This window comes from Pleurodeles waltl, chromosome 1_1, assembly GCF_031143425.1.
Source record: "Pleurodeles waltl isolate 20211129_DDA chromosome 1_1, aPleWal1.hap1.20221129, whole genome shotgun sequence".
Classification (NCBI taxonomy): Eukaryota; Metazoa; Chordata; class Amphibia; order Caudata; family Salamandridae; genus Pleurodeles; species Pleurodeles waltl.
Genome location: NC_090436.1, coordinates 482,375,449 through 482,398,061, shown reverse-complemented (window position 1 = coordinate 482,398,061; position 22,613 = coordinate 482,375,449).

Sequence of the window (22,613 nt, the reverse complement as noted above, 5' to 3'; positions counted from 1 at the left end):
AAAATAAACTTAATTTTTCAGTGTCACAAACATCGGCTAGATAGAGTGTATAAGAACTAAAAGGACCTATGTCGCCCTTCCACACCGTACCTAGGCTTGATGTAAAACCTCATCCCGAGACCTACCCTGCCTCCATTGCCAATCTGTCAGTCCACCCATCCATCCATCCTACCACCCTGTTCTCAACCAGTCCCAATTTTGATATATGTTTTCCGTAATTGTCATTTTTTATTCACTGCCACTTTCTGTTTGTGTTTCTCACTTTCGCTGCCATTTACATCTTTCTGTATCCAGTGCCAATCCCAGGTTCGATGTGTAGAGGAGTGAAACCACTGGTGGCCCTCGTATTACGGAATCAGCAGCACATACTACAATACATCATGTTGTTGATGCAGGAGCTCCATCTAAATCACTAAAATCTCTCCTGGAGAAAATGGGTACTAGTATTTTGTTTTTTCCATTTGCGACTCTTGACACACGTCCAGCTGCTGCTCCTCACATTCGTCTGGTGAGTAATAACCTTTTTACCATATCCAATTTCCAATAAGAGTTAATGTTAGCACTTTATCACTGGTATGCTCTTATTTGCATTTGAAATTCTATCATCTCCCTCGAACTCACTCACCTCACTGGGCTGTTGAATCTGCGATTACTTACAAGAAAGAAAGGCAGATATTCAGGAGCTAACCGTTATTTTGACTCTATGAAGTGTTGCTGCGATGTATGATATCATAATCCATTCCTGGTTTTTCACCAACAGCCTATTGCAGTGTAGAGCTTTTAGTTTTGCTTTTTAACATGTTCATTGTGGTCTCAAAATCCCAGCATGCAAAATGCTTTTGACTAAAATGCCAGAACTGGCAAATTGTTATACATGAAATGGAGCCACTTATCAGCTGTGCTTAACACTTTTTCAAAGACGGCTAGTCCATTTAAAATAGTGCTTGATTCACATGTAACATGATATACATGCTCGTATATTTTTGTAGATTCACTCACATCATGCATTAAAACAAGCATTGGCAATGCAAATCATTTTGTCTTTTGTGTAGTGCAGTTCTTCACCAAAAATTACTATGGTTCCCAGGGGGGGTTCCTGTTAGTCTCCTAAATTAGGGCTCCCAGGCCCCAGGTGATAACAGGGATGCCCGTGCCCCACTTTCTTTCGGAACTTCTCTGCTCCTAAAACAAAGCCCCTAGCAATCCAGGGCCCAGACGGTGCCCACAGGGGGGTTCTCTCAAGGTAAGCCTGAACCCACGCGGAAAGCGGCCCGCTCCTCACACGGGGGCAGTCATGATGCATCGAGCGTTCCTCCAGGGGCTTGTTGAGGACACTGCAGCTCCTCTGGTCTCAGGGGGTCCTAGGTGGCAGGTCCTCCAAAGGGGGAGACACCCGTGTCTTGGAAACTCAGGCCACTGTGGCCAAGCACCCAAAGGAGGTGCTGGCAGGTTCCCGGGGGCACTTTCCTCAGTGCTTATCTCCCAGGGACACTATCAGGAACACGTTCGCTCTTATCTTCACCTGGCCACACCTTGGGGGTCCCTAGTGAAGCGAATTTCAGACACGCTTCAGAACAAAGCCTGCCTGGGTCGCGGGGTGATTTTCTGGTAGCAAGACTCATGGGAAGCTCTCCCCAGGTGTGTTTAGAAGATCATCCAAGGCGCTCCCAAGGCACTTTAGTAATGAAAGCCAAGGCGCTCTCAAGGGAATAGAGAGAGAGTTGCTCCTCAGGCCCTCTGCAATCAGAGCACAATGCTCCTTTGCACTAAAAAGCAAGGAGATGTAGGAGGCAGAGGCCACAGCACCCAGCCCCTACAGAACACAAGGTGGAGCACAGTGTGGTAGGGCCAAAAAACAGGCCAGCACAAAGAGTTGCAGTCAGTAGCAGTCCCTCCTAGTGACCCATGCAGGTCACAGATCAACACAGCAGCAGCAGTCCAAGGCGGTTCCTGGTGAGTCCTTCCAGCAGCATTCTGTGTCCTTTTTCTTAAGTCTATTCAGTGTCTCCTTTTCATGGGGAAAACACCCTGTACCTATACTCAGTTTTGCACAGTATTAACAAAGAGGGGGAGAGGAGGTTCCAACCAGATACAACTGGTTCTAGGAGTGTCCCCTCTCTCCTGCAGCACAAGCTCCAGACATCAGTTGAGGGTTAACAAGCCCTTTGTCTGAGCCTAGGGCACAGTCTTTACAGATGCATGTGTGCCCGCCTCCCCTTCTCTCAGCTCAGGAAGACCATTCAATATGTAGATGTACCTCTATGACACCTCCACCCTCCTTGTCTACAGGCTGTCTGGAAAGTATGCACAAATCCCAGCTGTCACTCTGCCCAGATGTGGATTGGAGTCAAGCTGCAATAGACCAGAGTCATAAGCACTGCGAAATACTCACTTTCCAGAAGTGTCATTTCTATAATGGTAATAAAAACTCCATCTACACCAGTAAGCACTATTTCTCACTACCATTAAAAGCATAAGAAAGTGCCTACACTACCCCTCATAAATCAGACAATACCCTGTAGGCATAAGGCAGGGCTTTTCCAATGCAAGTAAATTTAGATGCCAGGTCCCTGTGGCAGAAAAATGTGCACGCAGGCCATGAGCTAGCATGCCTAACACGGGTTTGAAAGGCTACTTCAGTGGGTGGTTCAAGCAGCACTGCAGGCCCACTAGTAGCATTTAATTTGCAGGCCCTAGGTATAGGGACACCACTGTACAAGGGACTTACAGGTAAATTAAATATGCCAATTAGGTATAAGCCAATCATACCAACTTTAGAAGGGAGAGCACCTGCACTTTGGCTCTGATCAGCAGTGATAAAGTGCTCAGAGTCCTGCAGCCAACAGCAAGAAGTCATAAGAAATAGGAGGAATGAGGCAAAAAGTTTGGGGATGACCCTGCAAAAAGGGCCAGGTCCAACTTATGCTTTATCAATCTGTTAATATTATTTAATATTCTAAGTAGGTGCGGACTGCCTGAGTAGGTGTTTAGAACATACAGCAGATCAACATTTCCCAACACAATGAACAAGTAAAGAACATATATCAGTAGCAGAAGGAACATCACACAATTAACTCACACATACAGAACAGGTACAACACTGGTGTAGTGGAAACATTTATACAGAGCTTCAGAAAACAATAAGGCACTCTTTATGACATTGGGGGTAAATCCTGCTTATCGCTGCAGTGATGGCCGCCAGCATACCGTCGCGGAGGCGAACATCCGTTTGCCATATTATGACACACGCACACTAAAACAACAGAATACTGCCACAAACACATATCCGCCAGACCAAAGGTTAGTGGTAAACTGTCGGTACGAACACCCATACCGTTATACCAAGAAAACAACACCCTCCACATTATGACCCACAAATCACCAAAGCAGACAATCAACGGTGATAAACCATTGGCAGTACACACTGGCGCGGTCAGAATGGCCACCCAAATTATTACAACACAACTTTGGCCAAAACCAAAATCACACACCTGACACTGATACGCACACCACAACCACCCACCCACAGCACTATAAAATACACACCCACGTTACCCACAACCCTTTACGAACACGGAAAATAGCCAAGCGATAGCCACGCAAATCAGAGACACAACTACGCATACACCACAAACACCCATCCATCCGTCACGCACCCCACACTCCACCACATTACTCAACACCCACTGCACAACACACACCACACAACACCCATGTCCCCACAAAGGCACCCCCATTTCACAGATGATGAGTTGCTGGATTGTATAGTTAATGGTGTCCTCCTGTCTGTATTTCCTCTGCAGGTCAGTGCCTATCAGAAAAAGGGATTGTGGCATGCCATCTCCAAGGACGTGCGGACCCTGCGGGTCCATAGCAGGCGAAGCACCCACTGCAGAAAACAGTGAGAGGACTTGAGACGCTGGTTCCCAGAAGACCGCAGAGGCCCAGCTAGGGATGGCCTCCCAATGAGGGAGGGGTGCCAGTAGAAACCTGACCTCTCCTGATGGCTCGCATACTGGGGATAGCCTACCCAGAGCTGGATGGGCACTTGAGGGCAGCACAGCAGCCACAAGGGGTGAGTACAGTGTGTGTAACAACCATCTTTGCTGCCTGGCATGGGATCCTGGTGGTCGGATTCAGTTAGTGGGTGCCCCTTAATGCCAGCTCAGACATTGCTGCTTGGTCCAGCTCAGGGTAAATGGGTGAATGGCAAAATCGTGCTAACTAGCTAGGTGGCATTCCATGTCAGACAGGGCTTAGTAGGTACCAGAAGGTGTGCAGATGGCGGTGGTTGGCTCTCGTCTTGCTGTGGTACCTAGCCAATGGAATGCCTGTGCGGTGCATAGTGCTCAATCTTGACCCTCTGTGTGATGGTAATGTGTATGCCATCTGTGGTGTTGGTGCTGTACTTGACCTAGTGCTCCCTTTCTCTCTCCCCCTATATTCTTCTGTCATCCTGTCCATTTGTGCATTAGCATAATCTGGCAGAGGCGCAGGGGCATCAGCTACTGAGGGAGCTGCAGCCCACGGGACCCAGGAGGCAGAGTCTACTGACTCCGAGGGGACCAGTGGGACGGAGGGCGAGAGGAGCACCATGGTGGGGACAGGAGGTGACAACACTGACTCTGATTCCTCCTCCGATGGAAGGACCCTAGTGGTGGTGGACATCTCTGGAACCACCCCAGCTACAGGTACAACCACCACCCCGGTACCAGCACCGCCCTCCCAGTAGCCCCCCACCGAGTTGGCCGTGCCCACTCACCCAGGAGGGTAGGCACCTCCTTCGCCCCAGGCACCTCAGGCCCTGCCCAAGTGAGCCCTGCTAACCTCAGTGAGGAGGCTACTGACCTTCTGAGATCCATCTCTGTAGGGCAGTCAACCATAGTGAATGCCATCCAGGGGCTGGCATCACAGATGCAGCAATGCATTGCCTACCTGGAGGGCATCCACAGTGGGTTGACGGCCCTACAGAGATCGTTTCAGGCTCTAGCCTTCTCTCTGATCGCAGCCAGAGCTACCGTCCCCCCTCCAACTATCACTGCCCAGTCCCAGTCTCCTCAACCCCAACCCATCCCAAGCACACATATAGACAAGCATGCACACAAAACATCACACAGAAGTGGCACAGACAAACACAGGCGGCACACTTCAAGCCACACTTCAAGCCACAAGAACTCATACAAACAACATACAGTTGCACACACAACAATATCCATTACCTCCACTGTCTCCCACTCCTGAGTAGCAGGACAGACAGGCAGAGAGGGCTCACCAGTTGGAGTTAGAGAAGTTTAGGATGGAGCAGAGAAGACTGGACTTAGAGGAAAAAAGGATAATCTTGGCTTATGAACTTAGACTGAGAAAGCTGGAAGTCATGAGGGCTGAGTCCATCTTAAATGGTGGCAGCAAACATTGTATGTTCAGTGCTGCTGAAGAAGTGCACATACCCAGAGACTTGTTGCCCTACTTGAAGGAGGGGGTTAACATACACCAGGAGGGTCAGGATTATGAGGTAGCTCCAGTGATGTACAGGGTCCCTGAGGTGAATTGGGGAACTGGTATAAGGAGTCATATTTCTAGTGGTAGGAGGGATACTCTACTGGCTCTAGGTGAGAGTGACAGGGAGAGGGGTTCCCCCAGGTATAGGTCCTGGTTCTGAGAGTGGAGACGGCCCAGAAGAGTGTGTGTTGAGTGTCAGGGACAGTCAAGTACTGCCTCACCAGTCTCAGGAGGGTGAAGTGCGGTAGTTTTTCCAGGCTGAATCACCGGATGGTTGGGTGAAGGGTAGTTTGGTGAACACATGTGAGGGGCTGTGTGATGTGATTGTTGGAGTGCATATGTCCAGTTGTTGTTTTCCAGAGCTATGCCAACCCCAGGTTGAGGGGACTTCTCTGACCCCAAGGAACTTGCACTGGAGGCAGACCTCTGGGTGAGTACCAGAGAGTCTAAAGAGAAGAGTCATTTGGGGGGGCTCCTGAAGGGAGTGGCTTAGGTATTTCCCAACCAGGTGAGGTGGGGAAGGCTTGCAGTGTTCCAGGTAGGGCCCAGTGTAATGGGATGGGTGAGGGATCCCATGACCAGTCTCAGAGGAGAGGGAATGGGGTGGGCTGAGCCCCAGAGTGCCTGACAAGACCCATGTCATGAAGGGTTCCATAAGTGAACGCTAGGAGGGGAGATTGGCCTGTACCGTAGGGCCAGCTGCTAAGGGAGACCCCATAGTGTCAGGAGAACTTGGGGGATGGCTGTAGCCAGCACCACACCAGTTCTGGTGTCTGGCAGTACCACACCTAGTGAGGGGGTGCAGAAGTCCAGACAGAGAGTTGAGAGGGGGTTGCGGGCCCCAGGGGAGAATCTTGAGGGTCAGGGATTAGCTCTGAAGTCAGAGCCCCCCAGGAATGACCTTGGCGATACCATTTCTAGGCTGGGGGAACCAGGCTCTGCCAGGTGGGCAGAGGTCAGGGGACCAGCACCAGTCAGACTTTCGGGTAGTCCTTAGGAAAGGTGTTTCCCTGGTGGGAGGTGGGTGTGCCCCCCAGGAAGTCGAGTCTTGCCAGGCAGTGGTCCAGCCTAAGGGTGGTGACTCTGGGTTGGATGGTCAGGTTCAGGAGTTAAGCTCTGAACTGATGGAGGGTAGGTGTTCTCCCCAGGAAGTCCTGGATTTTCAGCCAGTGGTTCAGTCTGTGGGTACAGACCCAGGGCTGGAGGGTCAGGTGCGGGGGTAAACCCTGACCTGATGGGGAGGGCGGTTTGCCCAATCACCCCCCGTGTGACTTATAGGGGTACTCCCAATGGTGGGTGGAGCAGAACCCTGGGAGTAGAGTCACGGTAGGCAGAGACTCACCCCCTGATCCCAGTTCAGTCCAAGGGTTCAGACCCTGGTTTGAAGGGCCTGGCTCAGGTTGTCCCCCCTGACCTGGAGGGAGGGGCTACTGCTAACAGTGCCCACACCATGTTGAATTCTGGGGGGGTGCAGGACCCCAGAGGGAAGGGCAGGGGGAGGGAAGCCTTCCCCCTGGCCCTGGTCCAACCTGAAGGTACAGACCCCAGGTTGCAAAACCAGTTGCAGGTTAATGTCCCTGCACTGGCGGGAGAATTGTGCAGGACTGTTTCCTTAAGCACCCTGACAATTCTGGACTCTGGGGATACCGCTTCTAGGGGGAGGGTACAGGGCCCCAGAGGGGAGGGCCAGTGTCAGGCTGTTATCCCTGACCTGGTAGAAGGGAGAGTGGTCAAAGGGTGCCAGGCACCTGGACTACTGCTCTCCACTTTCCACAGTAACAGTGGTTGGAGAGCCTTGGAAGGCCTGGGGCCTGACTCTCATCCCTGACCGTTGTCAGTGGCCACTGTGGCTTGCTGTCATGGAAGACAGAGTTGCCCCTGGGGGGGACAGGAGTCACACCCTCGGGGTAGAGTGGGCCACACCACTGTGTTGCCCATGGTGGCACTGTCTGCCCCCTGGAATACATCTGTGAGTAAAGTAAGGTTAGGTGTTGCATAGATGGTATCTGCAGATGAGGAGAAGTGTTCCCCATGGGTTAGTTTAGTGGGTCCTAAGAGTAGGGACAGACGGATCCAGCTGGAGTCAGGAAGGTGCAGAACTGGAACGTGCCCCTGCTGTTGTGGGCCTGGGTCCCTGTTCTATCGCCCCAATCAAGGAAGTCTATCAAGGTATTGATTGGTCTCCCCTGGCTTTAAGCTGGTGGGGGGTTGTGATGGAAATGGCCCTTTTTGCAGGGTCACCTCTAAACCTTTTGGCTCTTTCCTCCTATTTTTTCCTGACCTGTTTTTGTTGGCTTTAGGACTCTGGGAATCTAAAAACTATTTTTATGCTTTTAAGTGCTAAAATCATATTGTTAACTGTCTATTTAGACAAAATAATGACTATTTTTCTAAACCTGTGTTGTGTCATTTTGTAGTGGTTCACTGTTTTACTGTGTATGTTGGTACAAATACTTCACACACTGCTTCTGAGTTAAGCCACCCTGCACGTGCTAACCTACGAAGGGAGTGAGCAGGGGTTGACTGAATGTGATTCTCCTTTACACTGACTATAGCGAGGGTCCTTGTTTGGACAGAGGTTCACCTGACTGCCAACCAAAGACCTAATTTCTAACCAGCATTATTTTTCCATTTTACATGGCATCAATGGTTAGGCTAACCTAAATCAGCACTTTATTTATTTCGAGGTGTACAATATTTTAAATATGTTTACCTACTACAAGATTTGCATTTAAACATTTTATTTAAAGGTAAGCTTGTACATATTATTATTTAGAGTATTAACAGTGGATAAAATTCACAGAAGCAGTTTCCCCCCCACTTATGGTTAAAAAACCATCACACTGTCTTCACAGATGAATCTTCAGAGTGCACTCTTATTTTCAGTTGAGTCATACTTTTTATTTTTGGGGGGGTTCAATTTCCCTCAACTCTCAATTCTTTCTTTCATATATTTCTAACTCTTTATATTTCTATTTTTCTTTAATTTAGATAGTATTTAAAACCCTTACATAAAGGGGCATATTTATGAGAGGCTTGTGCCGCTTTTGCATCACTTTTAGTGATGCTACAGCAGCGTAAACCTTTCACCCATACCTATGGGGTCATGCAAAACTACTTAGCTCAGCGTGCTTCATAAATATGGATTAAGGCAGGGTAGCGCAAATTGCTACGCTGCCTTACTCTGTGTTAGGGAGGTGCTCCCTTGGCATTGCAGTGGGTCTTTTTCTATGTGTGCGACAAAGAGGAAAAAGCCTCCCAGGATTTTTCTTATGCAGGAAGCTATCTTTCCTACTCCAAAACAATTCTGCATGCAGTGCAGACACCCTTTCACCATGTTGAAAGGGTGCCTGCATTGGAGCCAGGCAGCCAAAAACGGCATCTGGGGAAGGACAGGAATGCGCTGTTTTAAATAGATACAGTGCATTTCTGACCTTTCCCTTTGAGGCAGGGTAGCACAGCAAGGTGTACTGCCCTGCGTCAAAAGTCCATAAATCTAGGCCAAAGTGTATAAAGTTATCAAACAATACCAGTGATTTGTACAGATCTCGATATGACGCCAAAAAAACGTCCACCCACTGTTGCAAATCAGTTACAAATAGCAGAAGGTCCTTTGCCTAAACTCTCTAATACACTAGTGGTTTCTAAAGGTTCAAATTCAGGTTTCAAATCAGAAATGTTCTTTACAAATTCTACTATCTTGTTACTCTCATCAGTTCATTATCAGTAGCAATGTTGAGCTTTCAGCATCTCACAGACTCTGCCTTTCTCTGCTAACAAAATATCTAAAGATAATCAATCTTGCAAAATCATTGATCTAATAGCTACTAATTCTGTGCAAATTGCTAGTAAGGCAACAGATGTACAAGTAGCTATTTTATCTACTACTGTTGATAGCTTTCCTTTTTTCTCATCGTTTAAGTCTATATCTACAGGTGGTATAATTGCTCCAAAATATCTCCCACTAATTGTGACCCATCATTCATACTATGTGGGTGTCTATCGTATGATGTCATTGTCAATGCATCTACGCTATTTACGTGATACATAAATACCAAACACCCTCCCAATCAACTGCCAATTGTAAATAGGCATATTGTCCACACACACAGTAAACACCAGAAATAACTGCCTCTTTCATGTTATTAGTTGGACAGGTCGTACCAGTACTTCAAAGGTGTGTTCAAAATTACTGATCGCAGCATGTCCTTTTCCAACCTGTTTTCTCCTTTTGTAAACACACAATTTCCTTTTATGTCTTCTATCTAGTTTCAAGTTTACATAAACCATATTCTTTTTATATTCATCTTCTTTCTTCCAAACATTCCTTAAAACATCTCCTTTTTCTCTATGGAAAATTTCAGCACTCCTCTCCTCTAACAGTAATTTGAATGTTTCATCAGACAGGTTAGATAACTTTCATATGCCTTAACAGTGTCTATGACTGTGGGTAATCTAAAGAAATCCCATGCAATTTCCATTTATTTTTCCTACCTCTTGAACAGTTACTATTTCGGGATTTAAGCCTTGTTTTGAGTGCGGGGTCGCATGTCAGTGACAGATCCTCATGAGAATTGCTTGTGGTGCCTGAGTTCGGACCACGACATGGACAGATGCGTGTCTTGCCAGAGGACGAACCCGGAGGCCTTGAAGGAAAGAGAGGCTAAGCTCTTCTTGGCGATAGCTAAGAAGGAGAAAAGGGGTAATCAAAGATCAAAGGCGAGGGATACTTCTTCACATAGTCCTTGAGGTCACATAAGAAGCAACGCTGGCACGAATCTCAACGCAGTTCTTCCAGGGATCGTTCTCAGTCTCGATCCCCTCCGAGACGGCGCCCTGCGGCGCGGGAGATCAGTCCTATGGTGACTCCTCAGCCTTGGAGTCCACAGGATTCTCCCTCACCGACTTTGTTACAGGTCTCCGAGTCCCCGGTGAAACCTATGGCTCAGTTCTCTCCCGTGTCCATACAGGGTCGGGAGTCTGGTGTGCAGGCATCGGAATTCGTTCAGACCCCTCAGGAGGAGCAGAGGTTTCCTGCCTTCCTGACTCCGGGAGCGGATTCATCAGCGTTCCTCAATGCTATGTTTTGCATTTTTAACAGAGCTATGGCCCCAGCTGGTGCGCCTGCTGGTCCCACGGGTCCATTAGTGTTCACGCTGGGTTTGCCGGGGCTATACAAGCAGGATCAGTTTGTACACTTCTATCCAGATGAAGGTGATAGTTCGTCACCGATGACTTCGCCACCCCGGATGATGCTGCCGACGGCGCCGATGGAGTCTATGTTGGCATCAAATGGATCCCGTTGGACCCACAGTGTCTCTCCATCCTCTCGTCCGCCGGAGCATCCATCTGCTTAGAAACCAGCGTCGTCGACATCGGATAATTCTCTGTTAACGGCGATTTTGAAGTCTAGACTGAGGTGGAGGAGAAGGGCCTTGAGGCTCTTGGAGGAGCAGAAATATAGGCAGCAGCTGTTGGAGGAAGGAGAAATTCCAGAGCCTATGGGTGAATTTAAAGGCCTAGACTCTGCAAGTGGCCTGGATACATCCCCCGAGTGGGATTTCTTATCTCCTGGAGAGCTCACAGCGGAGGCAGCTTCTTACCACACCAAGGAAGGCTCCTGAGTTTTTGGACCTTCCTTTGCCGGCTTCAGAGATGAAGACAAACATTTTAACGGAGGTGTTACATCCATCGGCTACGTCTTCGGAGCCTCTCCTCCCTTTTAATGATGCCCTTACTGAGCCCATTCTGGAGATTTGGAGGAACCCTGTCCTGACTACAGCAGTCTCCAGGACTGTGGCTAGGAGGTACAGAGTTGCTCCCGGGGATCAGCAGTTTTTGTCAGAGCAGCCAACGCCTGAGAGCTTGGTGGTGCAAGCCTCTTGTTCTGCGAGGTCTGCTCCTGGATTGTTCCCTGCGACTCCTTCAGATAGGGAGTCTAAGCATATGGAGCAAACAGTTAAAAGGACTTCTCCCCGTGCAGGATGGCCTTGAAGTCTCTCAATGCTACGTGTGTGCTGGGAAGGTATATCCATACCCTGATGGACTCTGCGAGAGCTGTTGTACCAAGATTGCCTCAGGATGTACAGGGACAGTTTGATAAACTCCTGTTGGGCAGTCAAGAGGCAGCCAAGCAGATTATTCAATCTGGCTTGGACACAGTGGATTCGGTTGCCAGGGCAATGGGAACTGCAGTGGCAACCAGGCAGCATGCCTGGTTCAGGGTTTCTGGTTTCTCCACTGATGTTCAGCCTACTCTTATGGACCTTCCTTTTGATGGAGAGAAGTTGTTTGGGTCCAAAGCAGACTCAGCTTTAGAACAATTTAAAGACAGCAGGGCTACTGCAAGGTCTTTGAGACTCCAAGCTTCATCATCTGCATCCCTTAGGTCTTTTCAAAGGTTCAGGGGTTTTGGTCGTGAGACCTCTTTCCGTGGAAGGCCACAATCCAGCGTTCAGCAGCCTAACAACCCTCTCTACAGATCTTGTAGAAGTCGGGGAGGGTTAGGCTGCGAGGAGCCACTCAGCAGCCTTCCGCTTCATCCTCTTCCTCTGGGGGAGCCCATCAAGGAAAGCAGCCCTAGTTTTCTCTCCATTTTACATCATGTTTCTCCCGTAGGGGAAGGTTATCTCGTTTTCTCCACAAGTGGGAGTTAATCACATCAGATTCTTGAGTGCTGAGTATTGTGGGGAAAGTTTATGTCCTTCCTTTTCAGGAGTTTCCCCCTCCCATCCTTCCTCATCATTCGTTTTGCATGGAAGATCATCTCCTGTTGCTTTGACAGGAGGTGCAGATCCTTTTGTTCAAGGGTGCAGTGGAGTTGGTTCCGGAGCAGGATAGGTGTTAGGGATGTTATTCAAGGTATTGCCTGATTCCCAAGAAGCATGGTTGATTGAGGCCTAACCTGGATCTGAGGATTTTGAATTGGTTCCTCAAACAGGAGAAGTTAAAAATGCTGACCCAAGCACAGGTGCTTCTTGCATTGAACAAGGAAGACTGGATGATGTCTGTCGACTTGCAGGATGCTTATTTTCCTGTCCCTATTCTGAAGTCACACAGGAAGTATCTCCTGGTTGTGGTAGGGTCTCAACACTACCAGTTTGCGGTCCTTCCTTTTGGTCTTCCTTCCGTACCCCGAGTCTTCACGAAGGTGATGGCAGTGGCTGCAGCGGACCTCAGAAGGAAGGGAGTATCGCTATTCCATTACCTGGACGATTGGCTGATCAAAGCCGGGTCCCCAGAGCTCGTGCTGCATCACTTGAAAGTGTCAACCCAGTTGTTGTTCAACCTGGGCTTTACAGTAAATGTGCCCAAATCTCACCTGGCGCCCTCTCAGCGCCTCCTGTTCATAGGGGCAGTACTGGACACAACATTGAATCAGGCCTACCCTCCTCCTCAGAGGATTCAGGACATTCAGACGTTGATTCCAATGTTTCAGAATGGAGAGGCCAATCCTGAAGTTCCTGCATCTGCTCGGTCGGGTCGCCTCCTATATTCTTTTGGTCACTCATACACGTTGGCACATGAGAGCTCTTCACTGGTGCCTCTGCAAGCATTGGTTTCAACACAAAGGGGCTCTCGAGGAGTCAATAACGATCTCCAGAGATGCTGCAGTGGATCTATGATGGTGGGCTGTGGACGGCAAACTTTCCCCAAGAAGGCCGTTTTGTCTACCATGTCCGCTGGCCACGGTCATAATGGATGCTTCCACTCTAGGGTGGAGAGCTCATCTGGAGGACCTGTAGATCAAAGGTCATTCGTCTCCAATGGAACAGATGTTTCACATCAATCTGTAAGAATTATGGGCAATACGTCTGGCTCTCAAGGCCTTCCTCCCGTCCCTTTGCGGTCAGTCAGCTCAAGTCTTGACGGACAACACTCCCACGATGTGGTATATCAACAAGCAGGGAGGTAGGGTAGTACCTTCTCTGCAGAGAGGCTCTGTGGCTGTGGTCCTGGGCACAGGACCATCGGATTTGCATAGTAGCAAACCATCTGGCCGGAATTCTCAATGCACATGCAGAAGATCTCATTTGGCATTTCCTTGCTGATCACGAGTGGCGTCTCCATCTAGACCTGGTTCTTCACATCTTCCCGATGTGGGGGTTTCCACAGATAGACCTGTTTGCCACTTAGGGGAACGCTACTGCCCGTCGTTCTGCAGCCTCCAGTATCTCTTGGTGGGATCAGTTGCTTTATGCGTTTCCCCCCCTAACTTTGATTCCTTGAGTTCTGAGGAAGTTTCGCCAAGATAGGGCTCAAGTCATTTTAATAGCCCAGGTTGGCCAAGAAGGGTGTGGTACACAGACCTTTTCCAACTCTCACTGTGCCAGCCGTTCCTTCTCCCTTACAGGGTAGACCTCCTCTCGCAGTCGCTGGGGCAGATTCTACACCCCCACCTCCAGAGCCTGCACCTACATGCCTGGAGATTGAATGGGGCAATCTGAGTTCCTTTTCTCTCCCTGCAGAAGTAGTGGATGTTATGTTATCGGTCAGGCGACACTCCACCAAGACTGTCTATGCCAACAGATGGGCAAAATTTGTTACTTGGTGTGGAGAGAGGCAAATTGATCCCTTAAAGGCCCATTTCTCTGATATTTGGCTTTTTGCCCTTTCCCTGGCACAGAAAGGTTGTGCTGTTGCGACTGTGAAGGGTTATTTGTCAGCACTGTCTGCCTTTCTTTGCCTTCCTGATTAGCCTTCCTTATTTAAGTCCCCTATAGTTATTAGGTTCCTTAAAGGATTGACTAACAAGTTTCCTCCCACTCGGTTTGTAATTCGTCAGTGGGATTTGAATTTATTTCTAACTTTTTTGATGGGTTCACCTATGCATTCTTGCCGTTAAGGCTTTTAGTTTTAAAACCAATTTTCCTAATGGCTATCACGTCAGCTAGACGTGTGCGTGAGTGCTAAGTCTGTCACTTCAGCCTTGGCTAGAGGTGTCCTAGTTGTTGAAATTTGTAAGGCTGCAACTTTGGCTTCCCTCCACACTTTTGCGAAGAATTATTGCTTGGACTCGGAAGTTAGGCCAGGAGGGATGGCCATTTTGCATGTTCTGTTTTGAAAGATTTCTTGGTTTGACCAGACAGGCACCCACCTCCAAGTGCGGGACTGCTTTGGAAATCTATTCATTAGGTGAGAAATCCAAAGGTACTTTTATCCATCAGAAGAACAACTTACTTACCTTCGGTAACACTTTTTCTGGTGGATACAGTAGCTACCTGTGGATTCGTCACAGTCCCTCCAGCCTCCTCGTTGCCTGTCTAGTCATACTAAGACTTCTTGTATTATACATGTGTTATATACATGTGTTAGAGCTGACAGCCATATGGTGGTCACCCCTAACTTTTTGCCTGCCTCCCTCCACTTTTTAGATACTGTTTTTGCTGGTTTTTAGACTCTGTGCACTTTACCACTGCTAACCAGTGCTAAAGTGCATATGCTCTCTCCCTTTAAACATGGTAAAATTGGATCATACCCCATTGGACTATTTAATTGACTTATAAGTCCCTAGTAGAAAGTACTATATGTGCCCAGGGCCTGTAGATTAAATGCTACTAGTGGGCCTGCAGCACTGATTGTGCCACCCACTTAAGTAGCTGCCTAACCTTGTATCAGGCCTGCCATTGCAAGGCCTGTGTGTGCAGTTTCACTGCTAATTCGACTTGGCATTTAAAAGTACTTGCCAAGCCTAAAACTCCCCTTTTTCTACATAACCTAATACTCCTCTTTTTCTACATATAGGTCACCCCTAACATATGGCCTAGGTAACCTATAGGGCAGGGTGCTGTGTAGGCAAAAGGCAGGACATGTACCTGTGTAGTTTACATGTCCTGGTAGTGTAAAACTCCTAAATTCATTTTTACACTGTTGTAAGGCCTGCTCCCTTCATAGGCTAACATTGGGGCTGCCCTCATACATTGTTTGAGTGGTAGCTGCTGATCTGAAAGGAGGAGCAAGGTCATATTTAGTATGGCCAGAATGGTGATATAAAATCCAGCTGACTAGTGAAGCTGGATTTAATATTACTATTTTAGAAATGCCACTTTTAGAAAATGAGCATTTTTCTGCACTTAAATCCTTCTGTGCCTTACAATCCACGTCTGGCTGGGTTTAGTTGACAGCTCCCTTATGCATTCACTCAGGCACACCCCAAACACAGGATACTTAGCCTCACTTGCATACATCTGCATTTGAATTGGTCTTCCTGGGCTGGGACGGTGGAGGGACTGACACTTGCATGTCAAAGAACAGTAGCCTACCCTCCACAAAGACTGCCACACCCCCTACTGGGCCCCTGGCAGACAGGATTGAACTGCCACTCTTTGAAGTCTCCCCCACTTCAAAAGCACATTTGGGTATTTAAACAGGGCCCCTGCCCCTACCAACTCAGACACTTCCTGGAAAAGAAACTTGAACCAGAACCTGTATCCTGCCAAGAAGAACTGCCTGGCTGCCCAAAGGACTCACTTGTCTGCTTTCTGTGAAGGACTGCTGCCTTGCTGTTGCCCTGCTGCCTTGCTGCTCTCTGGCTGTGTTGAAGAAGTGCTCTCCAAGGGCTTGGATAGAGCTTGCCTTCTGTTCCCTGAAGTGTCAGGACAAAAAAGATTTAATCTCTACAAAAAAGACTCCTTGTGTGGCAAAATTCGATGCACAGCCTGCCAGAAACGACGCATAGCCTGCACCGCGTTGAAAAATTTACTGCACGCCAAACCGGAACAACGCAGCCCGACTTTGCATCGAGAAGATCGACACAGCGCCAGCTTAGCGACCAGAAATTTGACGCACGGCCCACCAGATCAACACACAGCCGAGCCGGAATGGCGCAGCCCGACTTCCAGAGAGGAATCGACACAGTGCCTGCCCTGTGGTAGAAAATTAAACGCAACGCCCACCGAATCAACGCAGCTCCTGTGACTTTGTCCTTCCAGTACAGGAAATCCATGCATCGTCCCCCGGGTGTCCGAAAACCCCATAACCCGAAGAGGATCCACGACAAGAGCCGGAAATCAATGCACAGCCGTCCCTGTGGGAAAACTAAACGATGCATCACTGTGTGCGGTCTGAGAAATCGACGCACACCCCCTTTGTTTCCACGCATCTCCTCCTCTGCGGTTCTTTGCAGGGATTTTGCACGCAAACCAGGTACTTTGAGCTTGAAAGAGATTTTGATTGCTTTTAAAAGACTTAAGACACTTTGGCCCTCATTACAACACTGGCGGTCGGTGATAATGCTGCGGTAATACCACCAACAGGCCAGCAGTAACCAAAATGGAACTATGACCATGGCGGAAACTGTTCACACAGACAGCCACTTTAACATACTGACTGCCATGGCGGAAGCAACAAGCACCTGGGCGGTAACCGCCAACAGCCAGGCAGAAGACAATGTACTGCCCACACTATTATGACACACCTATCCGCCACCTTTTCTGGGGCAGTACCAACAACATCAAAAGCACAGTGGAAACAGAACACAGAAGTCAAAGGACTCACCTCTGGAGACACAGGGAACAACCATGATGCCATGGAGTCCAAGTTGCACATCTTTCCCATGCTTGTATACCTTTTCCTGCATTACGAGCAGCAACGCCGGCGAAGACGACAATGGTGAGTACTGCCGCCTAGCACACAAGGGAGGGGGGACGAAAAAGAGAGTGACACACGCAACATGCAACACCCCCACCCCCAACACCATACACACCATCAAATGCACTAACACTACATATCTACCCCATGCCCCTCAGGAATAATGCGAGGACAAAGGGAATTGATTAAAGTGAGTGTAATAAGAAAATAGTACAAATATGTGCTTCAAATTCAAAATGTATACACATATTTACAAATGGAGGGACACTGCCCAGTACTCAATATCCGTGGCCACAGGGCCACAAAACATAGGCCAAGGCCCCACCTCACTCCTGCAACAACAAGGAGCGAACACTGCAGGGCCATCAGGTCAAAAATACACAGGCACCTCAGCGGGACGGGGAATGGGGGGGGCACCTCAGCCGGAAGATGGTACAACACCACTGGTCCTGGAGGGAGCTACATGCCCACAGCGATGTCCTGGGGAGTGCAAGGCCACAGTCTCTCAAGTGGGTGATTTGCTCACTGCTTGGTCTTGGGGAGTGCAATGCCACAGTCTCTCAAGTGGGTGGTTTGCCCACTGCTTGGCCCTGGGGAGTGCAAGGCCACAGTCTCTCAAGTGGGTGATTTGCCCACTGCTTGGTCCTGGGGAGTACAAGGCCACAGTCTCTCAAGTAGGGGATTTGCACACTGATTGGTCCTGAGGAGTGCAAGGCCACAGTCTCTCAAGTTGGGAATTTGCACACTGCTTGGTCCTGAGGAGTGCAAGGCCAAAGTCTCTCAATTAGGTGGTTTGCCCACTACTTGGTCCTGGGGAGTGCAAGGCCACAGTCTCACTAGTGGATGGCTTCTCCACTGGTTCTGGAGGGGGCATAGTGCCCAGTGTGCTTCATCCTTGCAAGGATGGGGTGATTGGATGGCTTCTCCACTGGCTTTGGAGGGGGCATTGTGCCCAGTGTGCTTCATCCTGGTAGGGTTGCGGTGAGTGGATGGCTTCTCCACTGGTTCTGGAGGGGGCATTGTGCCCAGTGTGCTTCATCCTGGCAAGGATGGGGGAGTGGATGGCTTATTCCACTGGTTCTGGAAGGGGCTTTGTGCCTTGTGATGCAGCACTTGGGGAGTGCAAGGTCACAGTCTCTCACCTGGGTGTCACATCTACAGGATTTGCAGGGTCCAGTATACACTACAGCCCATGGAGGCAGGACTACACACTGCCCGCCGGCGGTGACGGCTGCTCAGTGGTGGTGCTGGTGTCAGGGTAGGCAGTGGTGGGGGGAGGCTCCAGCCCATCCCCTGCAACCTCGGACGGCTGCCCACTGGGGCTGCTGCTCCTGGCAGTGGTGCTGGTGGCTGTGCTGGTGGCGCTGCTGGCAGTGGGTGGGGTAGGCTCCAGCCCATCCCCTGCAGCCTCGGACGGCTGCCCACTGGGGCTGCTGCTGCTGGTAGTGGTGCTGGTGGCGGTGCTGTTGGCGGTGATGGCAGTGGCACTGGTGGTGGTGCTGGCAGTGGTGGGGGAGGCTCTAGCCCATCCCCTGCAGCCTTGGACGGCTGCTCACTGGGGCTGCTGCTGGAGGTAATGGTGGCTGTGCTGGCAGTGGTGCTGGTGGCGGTGCTGGTGGCAGTGCTGGCAGTGGTGGGGGGAGGCTCCAGCCCATCTCCTGCAGCCTCGGATGGCTGAACCACCATGGTTGGTGGTGGGGGCTCAGAATAAGTCCCAGCACCAGGCCTCCTGTCCCTCCTGCCTGCTGGGACAAGCCCCTTGCCCTTACCTTTGGCAGCTGGTGGTGCCTCCTAGCCCTTCCCTTTGGCAGCTGGTGCTGGCACACTTTCAGTGCTGCTGCCTGGTTTCCTGGAGCCTCTCCCACCTGCAGTAGCTGTCGACACTACTGTGGCCGTGGACTGGGTGGCTGAGGTGCTCGCCTGGGTTCTGACCACCCTGGCCCAATGTGAAGGATGAGGGGGATAGGTAAGAGGTCAACGATGGAGATGAAAACCTTCTTAGGGACATTGGGGCGGGAAGAGGGTGAAGGTTTGGGAGTTGAGGAAGAGGGAGTGGTTGTATGAGGTGTCTGCTGAGATTGGGTGCAGGTGCATGGGCTGCGTTTGTGTACTTTGGGAGGAGGGTGCACAGACACAGTGGGAGAGGACACAGGGGACGTGTGCATGGATGTGGGGGTGGTGACTGCCAGTGAGGGGTGTGTAGTGATAGGCGTGATGGTGATGCAGATAGTGGATGAGGATGTAGTGCATGCAGGGGTAAGTGGATAAGCTACTGGGAGGTAGCTGGAGGAGGAGGAGGAGGGGTCCACAGTGGAGGCAGTGGATGTTGGTATGTCTGCATCTGGATGGTGTTTGTGTGAGTGCCTGTGGGATGATGTGTGGTGCTTGTGTTTTCTTGAGCCACTCCTGTGTGTTGTCTTGAGTGCATTCTGGTCTGCCTGTGTGCTTGGGTTAGGTTGGGGTTTAGGGGAATGAGACTGGGTAGAGGAAGTTGGAGGTGGGAGGCTAGAGACAGGGAGAATGGCTGCCATCAGAGAGGAGGCCAGAGCCTGGATTGATCTCTGTTAGGCAGCCATGCCAGAGTGAATGCCCTCCAGGAATGCATTAGTTTGCTGCAAATGGCCTGCCAGCCCCTGGATGGCATTCACAATGGTTGACTGCCCAACAGAGATGGATCGCAGGAGGTCAATAGCCTCCTCACTGAGGACAGCAGGATTAACTGGGGCAGGGCCTGAGGTGCCTGGGGCGAAGGAGGTGCCCATCCTCCTGGGTGAGCGGGCATGTTAAACACGCTGCTGGGAGGGCGGTGCTGGTACGGGGGTGGCAGCTGTACCTGGAGTTGGGGTGGGCACAGAGGTGCCTGCCACCACCAGGGAGCTTCCATCAGAGGAGGAATCACTGTCAGAACTGTCCCCTCCTATCTCCGCTGTGGTGCTCCCCTCGCCCTTCGTCCCACTGGTGCCCTCACCGTCGGTGTATTTGGCCTCATGGGCCCTCATGGGCCCTGTGTCATGCAGCTCCCTCCATCGCCGGTGCCTCTGCTCCCACCTCAGTCAGATGATGCTAATGCATGTAGGAGGCTGGCCTGGTTTGTAGTGGGTACCTTGGGTAATTACACCTTACACTAGGTCCAGTTATCCCTTGTAAGTGAATGTAGTAGTGTTCTAGCAGCTTAGGCTGATAGAGGTAGATATAGCAGAGCAGCTTAGGCTGAACTAGGAGACATGCAACACTCATGCATTACCACTTATAGTTACACAGTACTTATACACGAGTAAAGACAATAGTCAGTGTTACCAAAAATAAAGGTATTTATTTGGGTGACACAGTACCAAAAATATCTTAGAGGCAATACTCCTTCTGGAGGTAAGTATTATACACAATATATACACTAGACACCAAAATTAGACATGTAAATAGTCATAGAACAATGCAAACAGTCTGAAATCCCATAGAATACAATGGGAGAAAATAGGTCTAGGGGCAACACAAACCATATACTAAAAATGTGGAATGTGAATCACAAATTCCCCCTAGACAAGTGTAGTGTGCAGAATCGCTGGGAGAGTAAGAATACAGTAAAGTTAAGTAAATTACCCCACCCCAGAGCCCAGAAAAGCAGGAGTAAAGCACTTCAAGTTTCCTTAGGACACATTACACCTCGTTTTGGGGATTTTGCAGCAGCCAACCAAGTTTGCACAGAACAACTTCTGGATTATTGGACCTGAGGACCTGCAAAGGAAGGGAACCAAGTCCAGAAGTCGAAAGAAGTTCCAGGAAGGACAGGAAGACCCTGCCAACCCAGAAGAGGGTGCAAACGAAGAGTCCCTGGTTAGTTGAAGACTGCTGAAATGCACCCTAGGAAGATGCCAGTGAGTTTCTGCATGATGCAAAAGATGTCCCACGATGTGAAGATCGTTGCAGATGAGATTTCGTATTGGAAGGCCACCAACAAGCCTTGGCTACGACAAAAGTGCATTTTTCATCAAAATGGCACTGCATGGACCCAGGAGAGACCTGGGGCCCTCAACTCTGTGTGAAGAGGAAGAGGGGGCTCTCATCACTTTAGAGAGCCCTAGGGATACCAGCCAGCACCCCCAGAAGCCACAGGATCCGGGTTCAAAGGAGGTGCAAAACATGGTTGATGCAGCACAACAAAAGAAGGTCCCACACCGCTGGAGAACAACTCAGTGACTTGAGCATTGCAGGGTCGAGTGCTGGGGACCTGGGCCAGGCTGTGCACAAAGGAATTTTGCAAAGAGTGCACAGAGGCCTCAGGAGGTGAAGAAGACACAGCACACAGGGATACCATCATTCTCGGGAAGGCAAGGTCTTACCTCCTCCAAATTGCATCAGCAGGACCGCAGGACAGTCTATGTCCATGATGTCCACCCTCTGTGTCCTTAGGAGCACGCTTGTCATTGTGAGAGGAGTCCCAGGGTACAGGTCGCTGTCTTGGAAGGTGTCTGCTTGGAGCAGGGGAGTGACTCTGTCACTCCACTGGAGATTTCTTCTGTTCTTCTGGTGCCAGATGAAGACAGGGAGTCCTCCGAGCGTGACTTGGAGCTGAGGTTGCTGAAAAAAGTGTCTCTTGTAGACAATTTGTTGCAGTTTCAGCGTTTCTTGGAGCAGGCTGGCGTTGATCCGAGGTCAGAAGAGTCTGAAGTTGTTGCAGGGGATTCCTGAAGGAAACTTGCAAGCAGAATCTGAAGAGAACCTACAGGAGAGACCCTAAATAGCCCTGAGAGGGGGATTGGCTACCTTGTCAGGTATGGACCTATCAGGAGGGGTATCTGATGTCACCTGCTGGCACTGGCCACTCAGAGCCCTCCAGAGTGTCCCCACACCTTGCAAAGCAAGATGGCTGATGTCTGGGACACACTGGAGAAGCTCTGGGCACCACCCCTGGGGTGGTGATGGTCAGGGAAGTGGTCACTCCCGTTTCCTTGGTCCAGTTTCCCACCAGAGCACGGGAGAAGGGGTCCCTGAACCGGTGTAGACTGGTTTATGCAAGGCGGGCACCATCTGTGCCCTTCAAAGCATTTCCAGAGGCTGGGAGAGGCTACCCCTTCCAGCCTGTAACACCTATTTCCAAAGGGAGAGGGTGTAACACCCTGCTCTCAGAGGAAATACTTTGTTCCGCCTTTCTGGGACTGTGCTGCACAGACCCCGGGAGGGCAGAACCCTGTCTGTGAGGTGGCAGCAGCTGTAGCTGCAGTGCAAGCCTCAGAGAGCTGGTTTGGCAGTACTGGGGGTCCATGGTGGAGCCCCCAGGATGCATTGAATTGGCTCCCCAATACCAGGTTTGGAATGGGTGCCAATTCCATGATCTTAGACATGTTGCATGGCCATATTCAGAGTTACCATTGTGAAGCTACATATAGGTATTGACCTATATGTAGTGCACGCATGTAATGGTGTCCCCGCACTCACAAAGTCTGGGGAAATGGCCCTGAACTATGTAGGAGCACCTTTGCTAGTGCAAGGATGCCCTCACACTTAGTAACTTTGCACCTAACCTTCAG